The sequence below is a fragment of the Polyodon spathula genome, unplaced genomic scaffold (genome assembly GCF_017654505.1).
Source record: "Polyodon spathula isolate WHYD16114869_AA unplaced genomic scaffold, ASM1765450v1 scaffolds_2652, whole genome shotgun sequence".
NCBI classification, from domain to species: Eukaryota; Metazoa; Chordata; class Actinopteri; order Acipenseriformes; family Polyodontidae; genus Polyodon; species Polyodon spathula.
The window spans coordinates 1-14,619 of NW_024474120.1; the positions used below are offsets into that span (position 1 = coordinate 1).

Genomic DNA, 14,619 nt, shown 5'->3' on the forward strand with positions numbered 1-14,619 from the left:
GTGATTACCGAGTTCACACGGTTTAAGTTGCGATGCGTGTGTTTTTTTATTCGTGGTTTGTCCATCGGTGAGCCCTGTGTTCATTAGAACTAACTAATGAACACTGACGTCTCAAATTCTGAAAACTGCCATGCATGAGATTATCCGAGTAGGCTATTAAATAAGTGACATCACATTTAATTTAAAGCCCCCTACTAAACAATGATCACTAGCAAACGTGATTGTCAGTAAATGAAACACAAAAACAAGACACTCGAACTTTTCATCGCTGCCTTCCTATTCATTTACCAAACCAAGCAAGCAACAGTAGCTGTTATCTATTGTATCGGTCAAGAGAAACGCAGTAAGCACACACCAGTGCAGAGAATCAAAAAGTCTGTTTACTACTATATAACCGAGTCTGAGATTCAAGCATTTGTATTTTTATTTTAAACGGTACTGTAAAGATGTTGCCGTCTCCTCGAGTTGATGGTGTTGTAGGGATTTTGGTTTTATGTATTAAAAAAATAACATTTTATTCCCATTTGAATACATGCAGGTAAAAAAAAAAAAAAAAAAAAAAAAATTTGCAGGCACAGTCTTCTCATCATGAAGTTTTGCACTCTGCTGAGAGATCAGTGGGCTGGCACTGCATGTCTTAAAATACACCTGATTGGCTATTGCTAGGTCAGACTTTGACCTCTCTTAACTCTGTGGTTTTCAACCTTTTTTTGAAACTGTACCCTGTCTGTCAGGAGGTTTCAGCTAAAGTACAATTTTCACTCACAGTTGCAATAAAAAGCAGAATAATCTGGTTAACACATTGCTTTTTTCTTCTCCCGTTTTATTTAATATAGAGTTTTACACAACAGCCTGGGACTGACAAATTGCTGAGACAGAAAACCAAACAGTAGCTTTGTTCTTAAAACTTGGATGCAAAGAATTAAAAGGTAGTACAGTATTTAGAATCTTTCGGTTTCTATTGGGAATATAATACAAAACAGTCGGCAGTGTAAGTGTTTTATGTTACCTGATACAAAGGGACTCTAACTTTCTGTCGCTTCACACTTTCTGACTTTTGTGTTTTTCTATTGCAAGTAAGAAATATATCAAACACTGAACACATATTCAGCAAGCTGCTATCCCTATTAATAAAATTCAGCTGCAGTAAGAAACAAAAACCATCAAAGTATGATGACTATTTATGTTTACCAGAGCATTTCTATATCTAAAAAACGCAGAAACACTGCGCTTCACTGATATGGCAAGTTGAAAACAGCAAAGATCATGAGCAGCACAGAGCGCTCTCCAAGCACGATCGCCAGACGCCTGCTTCACCTGTATATCGGAGTGGAAATCCATGCAATCGAAATCACGCATGTGCCAGGGGTTCGCATACCCCCGATTGAAAACCCCTGTCTTACCTAATAGGAAACTGATAAAGATGAAGAGGGTATTCAGTTGCAGTAGTCATATCCTTACCCCCTATCGTTCCAGACTGAGCCCAGAAAATGTTAATATTTTGGTGTTTCTCCACAGTAATTTGAAATAAAAAAGCAGCATTATTTTGCTGAGCCTGTGTGAGCTGGAGTGAGCACTACTTCCTGTTCGGTAATGCCTGATAGAACTGCAGTAGTTGTGTTTGTTTTTAAACTTTAAATGAGTTATTTTTCTTGTTAAAAATGACTTGACTTGCGTGTATTTGTTTAAATAGACATTTAAAAACAGATTATAAAAAAATGACATTATACCGCGGTACTACAATAACTGTGATATATTTTCTGACGGTCACTATCCCTAGGGCCGAATGGCCTCCTATTGTTTGTAACCATTCTTATGTTCTAAATCTAGGGCAATCAATGCAACGAGAAGCAAAGATGTAGAACACTTGTGAACTATGTTGAATTCAAATGGAATTTAAAATATTCACCAAACCAGCAAAATGCAATGTACTGCTACAAAATGCTTGCAAAAATGTACAAAATTAATTGGATAACAATCCAGCCTACCCTATGAAGGTTTGTTATGATATTTTTGCATGGTATTTTGACAGTTTTACCATGTTTATCACGTGGTTTTACTATGTATTTTGTTTAATATGCTTTACTATACCACTCTGTATTTGACAATGCTTGCCTTTGTTTTAGCATTCGTTCACTATGCTTTATTATACTTTACCATGTCTCTACTAGGGTGAACTTTAATAAGGGTTGTACTCATATTCACTTAAAGCCACAGCCAATAGCACTTCATGTCTCTGACTTAGTTTAATCTTTGATTATATAACTCTTGGCTTTCTACATTCAACAAAGAACACAAGGACATTTTGTGCTACAAAAGCCATACTAGGCTGTAGATCAAGGTGTGAATAGACACAGGCAGCCATTTCTGTCTGCATGGGCACTGGTGCTTGTAGTTGGGAAACTTATCTTGTTGGACACTGGAGCTCATGGTCAGGGTATTATCTTGCACACACTGGTGCATGTAGTCACATCATCTGTTTTGAATAAAAAATCAAAATGTAATATAAACCTACTTATACAGAAACTGATTGCGAATAATTTTGAAATGATTTGATTTTACTTGAGAAACTATATTCTTCATATATAAACATTCTGATACTCTGTATGAATTTTCTGTCAAGTATATCTTTTAATATAACGGAGGAAAGTGGTAGTCAATGAGGTGCAGAAGCAGGAGAGGATCAGGTGTGTAAAGACCGTTTCCCAGGCCAAGCAGGGAGAATGGATGAGATGGGAGAGTGTGGAACAATGCAAGATTGGCTGGCAAGACCTATGGACAATGGAACAGAGCAGGATCAGTTTCCTCATCAGATCAGCATATGATGTTCTCCCATCACCACATTGGAAGACAAGCGTAACCTGACCAATAAGTTGCTACCAGTTCCATCAAAGCATTACACACAAAAGACAACATTCCTCCACCCAGGAGAGCAACCACCAAAAAAAGGTATTAAAACCAAGCCCCGCCCAGGACAACTGGAAGCTGCTATCTCTGACCTTCTACGACTGCTACTAACTTGGCAGACTAAAAAGAGTTAACACTCCTAACGGGTGGTGATTGAGAGCTGTCCATAGTAGATCGACAACACATCGTCAGAAAACACACCAAAAGAATCTCTCTTTCTCTTCAACATAATTGTAGCCAGCCAAAACACAACATTTCGGTGGTGAGTCGCTCCAGTTATACTTTTTGGTCTTTTGGACGTCCTCGTAGCCTATTGCACCGAATGTACGCGAGTTCGCTTCACTGACCCAAATATATGTCGAGGATCCAGATTCAGAACGGACTGTTTTGCGTTTTGGATTATTTCTTGGTAAAAGGGGAAGGAAGACACCAAGTAGGACATACTCTCCACTACACACGAACAGACGACGTCCAGTGCTTTGTGTTTCGTTTAGTATACCATCGTATCAATTGTACGATTGGGGTGTTGTGATAAATTACGATAGCAAGGCAATCAATAAGGAATGCAATATTATCGTTTCTTTAGAAATATATATTATGTGAATGCAGGCCTGTTGTTAAATATATTCCAGCTTCAGCAAAATACAACTAAAAAGTTTGTGCTTTTTTGCTTCACAGCAATATTGGTCAATGAAGCAAATAAGAATAATTGTTGTCTTTATTGTAAGAAGTTTGTGAAGTATGTAGTAAATGCATACCCTATATGTTAGCATTGAAGTATGTACAGTATTTATTGAAAGTACCCCTGACTTCAAGACAATGTTGCATTTTACTCACATAGTGTCTAAATTGGAGAGTAAATTACTCAGTGACCAGAAACCTTATCTGGAGCTCTGGTAATAAGTTTATAAAATTCATATTTCTTTCACATCTAAAGATACAAACTGGAATTTGGGCTAAACACCTTGACAAAGCTGGTATTAGTATCGTCTTACATTTATAGTGAAGATGTTTACCATGTAACGTGTACATGAGTGTAAAGCAACACTGGAATTCAAGGAAAAAGTGAGGCAGCTCTTACCTGGAGGTGGCAGTTCTGGGGACACAAAACGAAACAAGAGGGTTAAAGAAAAGACCCATCGGATTGGGATTATCAGAGGGTTATAATTTCTTTTCTGGAGGGCCCCCTCACCCTAATGTCTCCTCATAAATGTGTCGTGAGGTCGTCGTGTCTAGAATTATGGATACCGTTTAGGTACGAAGAAATTTGTCTTTCGCGAGCCCTATTCGTTAAGCAATAATAACAATAACAATAATAATAATAATACTGTATTTTGTTGAAAACACATTTGTGTAAGGGCTACGTCCCGACGCTTTGAAAGTTTTTGAGATGCTGTTGTTGCAATAGGTATACAGGTAAAGGGATAATTTATACCAGAAATACTAAAAGAAATGACAATTCAGTGACAAGCATTTCAACTAGTCTTTTTTAGCGTCTTGAAGACATTCTGATTAAATTTTTGTTTCTTTTAATATTTCTAAATCATCACTATTGAGCATTTAATAGTTATGGATGATAATAAATGTAGATCTCATTTCATACCTTTTCAGTATCATATTCTTTGTCATTAGCTGTTGTTATTTCTGCTTACTGCTAATTATTTACCAGGATTACTAACTATCAGAGCTGCACAAAATGATTATTGGGACTGAACGCTCCACTGAAATCAGATGAGGGTCGCTGGTGTTGATCAGGCTGATTCACCATTCAGAGTGAATTAGCCTGTGATGGTTGCTGCTTTTCAAAGACAATCCACTCAAACCCAAGCTGCTGTTTCTTCACTTGTTTCAGTCTGAATGGTAAATTAGCCTGATCTGAATAATCGATTGATTGGTTTGTGCAGCTCTACTAACTGATGTTCTTTATTCAGCCACGGGGGCTGCTTCTGAAAAGCCTCCTTAAAGCTGCATTTCTGAAGCGAGGTGGTTTTAAAAAATAAATGACCGACTGTAATTTCTGCTCACTTGATAACATAAATGCAAATAGTTTTAAGACACATGAAATTTTATTCTCCTTTTTCTTTAATTTTATTTGGAATCGACAATTCATTTTTTCATTTTCTCCACAATTTGGAACAACCAATTTTTTTTTTTTATTTCAACCCGGCTCACCGCTGCCACCCCCGTGCTGACTCGGGAGAGATGAGGACGGACACACGCATCCTCCGAAATGTGCCCTGTCAGCCGGCCCGCAGGTACCCGGGGGTCTACTGAGGTCGCTGGTGCGCGGTGAGCTGATGACACCCTAGCCAACTTAAGCCCTCCCCAACCAGGTTGCACTCGGCCAATTGTGCACCGCCCCTTTGAGAACTCCCATCCATTGTCGGCAGTGGAATAGCCTGGACTCAAACAAACGATCTCCAGGCTATAGGGCGCATCCCACAGATCATACGAAGTGCTTATTATCTTTTTAAAGTTCAACTACTAAAAACCTGCTGGAGCATTCAAGAAGTGCCTTGTCAACTCAAGCAAAGCATGTGTTTATAACAGCGAGGATCGACTAAGTTCTTGCTTCTTGACAAAAAAAAAAAAAAAAAAAAGAAAACTCTTTACCTTCCTGCAGTGGTTCTTCCTCAGCAGAAGCTGGTGCTGCAGGTCACCAAGAACAAAAAAAACAAAAAAAAACAAAGGTAGCTTTAGTTACCATAGTTACCATAAACTATTACTTTAATCACAGCACAGAAACCAGGACCAGAAGACACATTTGGAAATTAAGTGGAAATAGACTTAGGACAGAGAGAAGAAGACTCTTCTTCACACAGAGTGGTGAGGGTATGGAATGGGCTACCTAGGGTTACCAAGTCATGTTGTTCGCTGGGATCCTTTAAGACCTAACTTGATAAAGTTCTAAGATCAATCAGCTACTGGGAGCTGAATGGGCTAAGATGGGCTGAGTAGCCTCCTCTGGTTCGTAAATGTCCATGTGTTCATTAGCCACAGGGCAGTACCTACAAATTCTGAACTGCTCTAAAATATTTTTAAAAAAATCTAATTTTGCCAATTGTTGAAAAGAGAAGCCTGGGGAGCGTTAATGCAGGGTGGCCATGGAGATAACAGCAACTTCTTCTTCAGCTAGTGTGGATTTCAAATCGAAAACTCAGTGACTTGGTTTATAAAGTCAATGTAAAAATGACAGAACAATCAAAGAAAGGGTATTCAATATAATACAAACTTTACTTTGTAATTTTTACAACTTCTTGAAATTGTATGCTTCTTTCTGTTTATACCAAGCACTTTAAGATACTGTAGTATGAAAGGCCCAATATAAATAAAATATATTGAAATTGAAATGAATACTCAGAGGAATAGAATTCACAAGACAATGGGCATTACAATAAAAAGCCTTCAAGGAGACTTGTGTATCTCAACTGTATGTGTGGAAATCAGATCTCTTATATACATGCGCATTTAAAGTACATTTTGGCTGTTTTTAAATAAGTTTTTAAATGTTCTGAGCAGGGCTATATGTTTAAATAATACATTCCAGAATATATTTTAGTACATTTCACATAGAGCAGGCCCTTTAAAGAAACATTAAGTCACTAATCAATTGGTATAGTGCAGTCAAGGTGACACATTTTTACATAAAAATGAAATAAGCAGCCTACTGTGTTTAGGATGAAATAATAATAATATAAAGAATAAAATAATAATAATAATAATAATTAATAATAATATAATAATAATAAATATATAGTTCATGTATGAGACAACAAAGAGGGTCTTGTTACTTCCCTTTTCTTTTTTCCAAAAAGGCTTAATAATCAAAATGCGATCCATCAATGTTTAAAACGTGACTGACTGGAAGCAGAACGCTTCAGTTTACTATAAACCACTCAATATCCACACATCATTTCAATTTTCAAGAAACTCAACCTACATTTTTTCAGCAGTAAAAGACCAGCAGTAAGGCCAGTCCACAGTGAAAACGCTTCAAACCCGAGTTTATTGGCAACACTGTAGGGAAACTTTCTTGGGAGCAAAATATGTCAAGTTTATGCATCCACACTGTAGGGTTAAACTGTGCTGGAGATATCACATGAGTGTAAAATGTATTGGTAATGTTAAACCAGTTTACGAGAGGTGACTTTGGTATAAGTAGAACATACATTTAAATGTATTGCATGTGCAGAAATATATGGAGTATGGTAAACAATTAATCATGGTAACCTCTCTCATTATGGAAAAGGTCATCCAAGTCAAATAATTCACGTTGCAATGTGACTCTGCCCTACGGTTATCAGATTTCCAGTCTGAAAAAAACGGCAAACAATTCTTATTTATCACACACTATCCCATGCAGTATTTTTTCTTAAATCTCTGGTGAGCAAATTTTTTCTGCTAGAGTTTTGTGTTGTTTGTTGTTGTTGGGGGGGGGGGGGGGTTTCATCTACATCTGTGAGTTATTCAGCTATGTGCGCTGTGGTTGGAATTCCTTTCAGTTTGATGGCTCGCACTGGGATCGCTCTCTGTTGCTGGTGTTAATGAGCATGTGTTTCCCTTAATAACCGTCCAGTTATCACAGGAAATATCAACTGGGTCAGCCCATTGAAAAAATTGATAAGTTCTGCATCACCCTATAGAGTTAACACATTTTGCTTCATAAAGTCAAAACAAACCTGCTGAATAATGTTATGTTAACATATTAAATTATATTTGTAGTTTTCCATATACTTAATGAAAAACTGACAAAAAGTGAAAAATGTAACATTTCGAAATCTAACATGAAATGCTATACTACAATGATGGCTTCTAGTAGACTTTTGCGATTTCATTTTGTAGTTTTAGTGATTTCATGATGTTAAATACAAGATCTAAATTATGTTCATATAAGTTTTATTTTTTAATAAATGTATGAATTAATCCTTACAAGTTCCAGGTGTGTGTATACAAACAGTGTATATATATATATATATATATATATATATATATATATATATATATATATATATATATATGTATGTATGTATGTGTGTGTGTGTGTGTGTGTGTGTGTGTGTGTGTGGTGTGTGGGTGTGTGTGTTTATTTAATTCTTAGCAGACGACTTGCAACTATTACAATTTATCACAGTACAAAGTATTGCATTATAAATTATCACATTACAGAATATCATAATACAATAAGAGCAGATATGAAAGTACAATAAAATCAGTTCAAGTAAGAGCAAAATAAGGCACATACAGTTGTAGTTAAAAGTTTACATACCCCAATGGAAATCTATAATTTCTCGAAAAATTCTTAGGACAAAAAACACAAAACCTTTGACCAGAACTCATATCCATCATTCAAATGCCATTTTGCAAACTTTAAGCGATTGTCCTTGTGACGTTTTCCTAAGAGTGGCTTTTTCCTTGGCCTGCGACCATTGAGACCTTCACCATGCAATACTCGACCTGTGGTTGAAATGGAAACCCCAGTGCCACTTGCAGCCAGTTCACTCTGAATATCTTTGGCAGGCAATCTAGGGCTGTTATTTCAATTCTTCTACTTGTTCTTGGTGAAAGAACCTTCTTTCTTCCAGACCAAGGGATCGTTGTGACAGTACCATGAGTCTTGCACTACGACTGTATAGGCATGTACATGTTATCTGTTTCATATTGGTTTCCACATGTTTGATGCCAGGGCGTCTTGCAACTTTAACTATTTAACTTGAGACTCAATGAAACAAGGCCCTTACCTTCCTCAGCAGGAGCTTCCACTGGGGCTAAGCAGAAAAACACAGTCAGGAACTAGAGCCACAAACAGCACTGAAAACCATGTGTGTTTATACAATCACTTTCAGGAGTAACCACTTACCTTCCTCCTCCCTGCAATGAGAGAATAAAAAGAACACATAAGCATTGTAAGGTATGTAATGTATACCTATGTTTATTCCGTGCTCTCCCATTGATCTATTGATTGCATGCATATGATGCATTTAAAAGTGTGTGTTTTCTAAACAATATTATTTTCTCCCATATTGTTTTCTATTAGGATCAGTTGTACTGTTACTGCTCAATAGTTTTCAATGTATGGCTTTCCATACATTTACTAATCACAAAGAATGTATGGATATGCTGCCCTCCCATTTTGCCAAAATGTCTCCTTTGAAATGGCCTGTGGCTAATTAAGCTCTTAGTAAAACCTGGAATGGGTAAAACAGTTGTGCAATAGGAGTCTTATGGCCATCTCTTTTTTAACATTTCAGCAGGTCAGTTTCCCTCTTTCTAAAAACCCAATGTTTTTGAATGAGTGTCGTTTTGGAGTATCTTTAACACATGTATAAAAAGTAGATGCAATAAACTTACTGAACTTCCCCCACTGCTTCTTCCACGTCGGCCATCTTTAGATCGTACCTTTTAAAACACAAAGAGACAGGAAAGCAGAGAATGTTTAAACTGTAAGATATATTTATGAACCGATAAAAAGTGTAAAAAAATCTTATCAAATGTATAGTGTTACTTGTAGTAAAATACTGTATTATGGTCCTAACCCCAAACTGTCAAAGCCAATGGCAGCAGAGTGAATAAACCTTTCCCTTTGCCAGTTCACCAGGACAGTTTGGGACAGTTCAAGAGTCCCTGTCAAACGCCTTCAAGCCATTACTAAGTGGAGGTATGTAAACGCATTCACACTCAGACGACGGGTGTTAGAACAACCGTACCAGAATGCTGTGCATTATGTGACCGTGAGTCGTTCGGTGTAACAGTACCTGAAACTTATCGCACAAAAGACTTTACAGTGGTTACAGTGCAAACACTGGGACCCTCAATATATAGGGTTTGACAGGGACCGTGTACCTCAGTACCACATACCGATCGCCTGACTCTTTTTTGCCGGCTGTATGAGATTTTTTTTTTTTTTTTTTCAATTCATTGATGCTGTAGCAACTGAAAGTAGGCAAAATAACTCTATATAATAACACAATCAGAACTTAAAAGTTAAACATTGGGAGTGTGTATATATATATACGTATATGTGTGTGTGTATATATATACACCACACCCCACACACACACACACAAACACACACACACAGTTATATCAGTTGTCACATCATCCCCCAATGGAAATTTATAATTTCTAAAAATTTCTTGAAAACCAATAATTATAGAAAAAATCTTTTGTAGTAAAAGTTTTGCTTTTGTGGATGAGGAAAAAAAGTTACAAGAAATAGATGTCTATAATTATTTATTTCAGCAATTTTTTTGCAAAACTCCAAAAATGCTAATTCAAAAGTATTCATACCCTGACAAGGAAAATGAAATTAATAGCTAGTTGAGGCACCTTTAGCAATAATAACCTCTTTTAAATGATTAGGATAATTTGTCAATGAGCTTTTGGCATGATTCTTTAATGATTTTTAATTGTTGTTCAATGCAAAATTGTTCCAGTTCATTCAAATTCCGAGGATTCTCTTGTGCACAGCCTTCTTCAACTCATACCAAAGATTCTCAATCGGATTTAGATCGTGCCTTTGTCTTTGCCATTCCAGAACCTTGATTTTATTATTCATTAACCATTCTGATGTATATTTTGATGTGTGTTTTGGATCGTTCTTGTGTTGGAACGTCCAGTTGCGCTTTTAAACCGAGTTTTGTAGCGGAGGGTTTCAGATGATTGGCCAATATTTTTTGGTATGTTATGGAATCCATGTTACCATGTACTAGAACTACATGTCTTGTGTCATTAGAGGAAAAACAGTCCCACAGAAGGATATTACCACCTCCATTCTTGACAGTAGGTATGGTGTTATTTCAAGTACTGGCGGAGTGGTCACTCCTCACCAGACTTTCTCCAAACTTAACAACTAAGAGTGACCAGGTAGCTTGATTTTTGTTTCACTCCACAAAACCTTTGACGAGAACTCATATCCATCACTCAAATGCCATTTTACAAACTTTAAGCAATTGTCCTTGTGAAGTTTTCCTAGGAGTGTCTTCTTCCTTGGCTTGCGACCAAATCCTGGAAGTGGTACGTTATCCAGACCCATTTGCAGCCAGTTCACTTGGAATATCTGTGACAGTCAATCTCGGATTGTTATTAACATTCCTCACTATTCTCCTACTTGTTCTTGGTGAAAGAACCTTCTTCCAGAATGAGGGAGCATTCTGACAATAAATCAGTTTTCTGTCTAAGGTCTGCAGATAGCTCTTCACTTTTTCCCCATTTTGTCTTATTGTTAATGGCAGCAATCATCATATTCCTAATGGGGGAACTTTACTCTCCAAGAATGTTCACCTACAATCTAGCATTTTCTAGACTTTTCTAGGATTAAATTCTGCATTATCATATTGAAGTTTCCAGCACATTGTAGACAATACAATAATAGCATCAAAGAGTGTGAATATTTTTTAATTAGCATTTTTTGAGTTTTGCCAAAAAATTGCTTAAATAAATAATTGTAGACATGTATTTCTTGTAACTTTTTTTTTTTCTTCATCCACAAAAGCAAAACTTTTGGTGCGAAAGATTTTTCTTAAAATTTCTGAGAAATTTTGAGAAATTATATATTTCCATTGATGTTCGACTACAAAACAAGTTGCATTTTTCTAGAGACTAGTTTTGCCAGTTCTGTTGTCAATTCAACGTGGGTTTTCTTTCTGTTCCTTAAGGATATTATCTTCAAGTATTGCCTGTAGAACAATCTGTCGAAAAATCCCCGAAGAACAAGGACACAAACAGCTAATACGAAACCGATGGTGGTGGAACTTTTACTCACTACGGTCGATAAAAGGGTTTGTTCAATGTTTTCCCTTCTTTATGCAAGTCAAGCTTGTTATAGATCTAGAATACAATAGTGGAGGCTTTGAGTAAAAAATTGATGCTCATAATGCATCACTCATCTTTAATACAACATGTTTAAGACTTTTGCACAACAGTGTATATTAAATCAGTTATGAAAATGGCTGCTTTTTTTGTACATTTTATTTTTATATAATAAATAACGGTGCTGTCAACTTTCTGAGCACACTGCCACAGTTTTGTACTTTAAAAAAATGTGATAGCAAAACCGGGACTATTTAATAACCAAAAATTAAGTCTGAAAAGGGGGATAATCCCAGTTTTCCAGGGATGTCGGGTAACCCTAGGTAATCCTAAATTGTCAGAAAAGGTATTCATTGCTCTAGGGAGCCATCTTGAGAAGGGCACCCCACGCGCCCTTCCTGCATGATGTCCTCCAGGTCGGCCTGGTTGGGAGTGGCAGGTACCAGGGGGAGGGGCTTGAGTCTTGCTGACAGAAACTATGTTTCTTTGGGAGTCGGTCCTCTGAGTAAATCTGACTAAGGGCCGCTACAGCTGCATGTCTCCTGGGATCGGTTAGCTTGCTTGCATGAAAATAGTGTTCTTATAAGCCTCCTCTGTCTACAGTGTATTTAACCAGATAACCACCTCACAAGCTATGCCGAACCACCCAGGCTCCTTTGGGCCTGTTTTCATTTCTGTTTCTGTACTGTAAATACTGGTTTACAAGCCAAACTCCAGACTGACTTTTTAAAGAGCTCTGTGTGGGTATTTCCTGTTGGGCCTAACCCTATAGGCCAAAATGAAGACTTCCTGTGTGGGCTTGTTGACAGCACCAGTATGACAGATCCCTCTTATCCTGCACAGTAACATACAGTACTGCAGCAAGCCAGCAGGGGGAGATGTTTACATACAGGAGGGTTAATGGTTTCACGGCAGGATTACACCTGGAAAGGGGGTTCAGAATTTACAATGCAGCCAATGTGACCAACTGTATAAGAGATTACATTTCATAGATCTGTGCACTGTGTGCTGTATTAATATGTAGTTACATCATTAAGAGTAAAATTTAATCAGATTATTTTGTGAATGTTGTTCGATATGTTTGAATAATTTATTATTTTTTCTTTATATTATTTATTATTATTATTATTATTGTTATTATTTATCAATAACACTCAAGGTTGTAAAACTGATACACCCCCAGAAATCATCCAGCATTCCCATCCTAGACCATCCAAGTGAACCGCATTTCGTAAGTCAGACCTACAAATTCACTACTCAAACCTGCAGAACCGCAACAGTCGTTGTACAAACCACAAAATAAAACTTGTAAGAGCAGCATTCCAGCTGATGAAACCTGGGACCTGTGCACCCTGAAAATGACCTTGTAACAAACCTTACTATAATGAAACAGGAGACCTGGAACATGAGCCCACCATCCCGTCCATGATAAAATACATTGTGAAGCTAAGAATAAGTTATTCTGAGGGCAGGGGTTAGACACCCTTCCAGATAATACACCTGGCATCTCTGCTGAGCGGTTTCAAACAGTGTGCAATAAATCAGCCTCTTCACATTGCGCACCGATCTGAATTCTAGCTACACCCCCCCCCCCCCCCCCACCACCCCCACCCCCCCCCCCCCCCAAAATAAATAAAATGGGTAAAAATTTTTTAGTGCATGACACATCATGTAGTGAAAACGGTACATAATATAACTAAGGTTTTATTATAAAAAACATTCAAAATGAATGCACGGTGTACAAAATACAGCTTCAATGAATTTTAATTTAAAAAATAAAAATCATCCATCCCTTTCTACTGTATTTCCTGAAATTATTGTTCATGCAAAAAAGAATCTACTTTGAATCCAAACCTATTTTGAATTACGAATCCTTCATGCAAATATAACATGTTTGATTCATTCAAAAACACATACAGACAAGACAAAGCACAACGATTAGAATTTCAGTTCATTCATATCTAAAGAATTCATTAGGATATTGACTATAGAGGTCCTGTACATCACAGTATTCTGTATTTTAAAAAGATTATATTTCACATGGCACCAACTCTTAAAACTTCAAGAAATGCATTTATTTCATTTTATATTTTAGGTGACATACATACATGCACCAATAATGCAATGATTATTAGTACAACCATAATGCAATCAAATACTACTACTACTAGATGAGGATTATTCATTATTTTATGATTTATTAAAATAATAATAATAATGAATAATAATAATAATAATAATATATAATAATGACAGTGTAAGTAAGGAGATAAGATTTCGTAAAAATTATAAATGGACTAAGATCTGCAATACCCATGTGATGTTTAGGCTATCAGAAAGAACAAACGTTAAAGGCACTTGCTTCTGAACTCATATACTAGGATCAGTTATGTCCCCTTGCATTCATGAGCTGCACTATTTAACTTCAGATATGCAGCACACCACCGGAATGGAGCTGCCAGCAGCAGTCAGTGGAACAGTGAACGGCACAGGCTGTTCAATAAACTGGCACATGTTTCAGGCAGCCACTGATTTCTGGTTCTGTATGTCTAAGATTCTACCACAGCACTGCCTGTTCGTTCATTGTGAACCCTGCTTACCTGTCGCCAATCGGGGAACAGAAGATTAGCCAGGTCTGAACATTCAGACACTTTCATGTGGGCTTAAGTTCCCCATCAATGGTATTCTCGGTCATGTGACCCGGCGGCTCTGCTGATTGGTCAGCTGAGTTAAGAATAGCTGCTCAGAATGTTCATTGTCTCGTGTTAGAATTTAGAATCACACCCATAATGCAGGTCAGAAGCATGGTTCTGGCTATATGGGTTTTGTACCTGATGAAAACAGTAACCTGGCATTCCTGTAACACTTGTTGTGTTTGGTGTATTATTCTCTCACACTGTGCTC

At 37.1% G+C, this 14,619-nt stretch overlaps 1 long non-coding RNA gene across 1 annotated transcript; it reads right to left on the minus strand.

The window, feature by feature from the left end:
* Positions 1–3,987: 3,987 nt before the first annotated feature.
* On the minus strand, positions 3,988–14,398 carry LOC121310848. The gene is made up of 7 exons (XR_005948953.1): positions 14,316–14,398; positions 9,256–9,303; positions 8,765–8,775; positions 8,646–8,672; positions 8,476–8,478; positions 5,521–5,556; positions 3,988–4,003 (listed from the first exon to the last, which is right to left on the minus strand). It is a non-coding gene; the product is annotated as an uncharacterized LOC121310848 (long non-coding RNA).
* Positions 14,399–14,619: the final 221 nt, after the last annotated feature.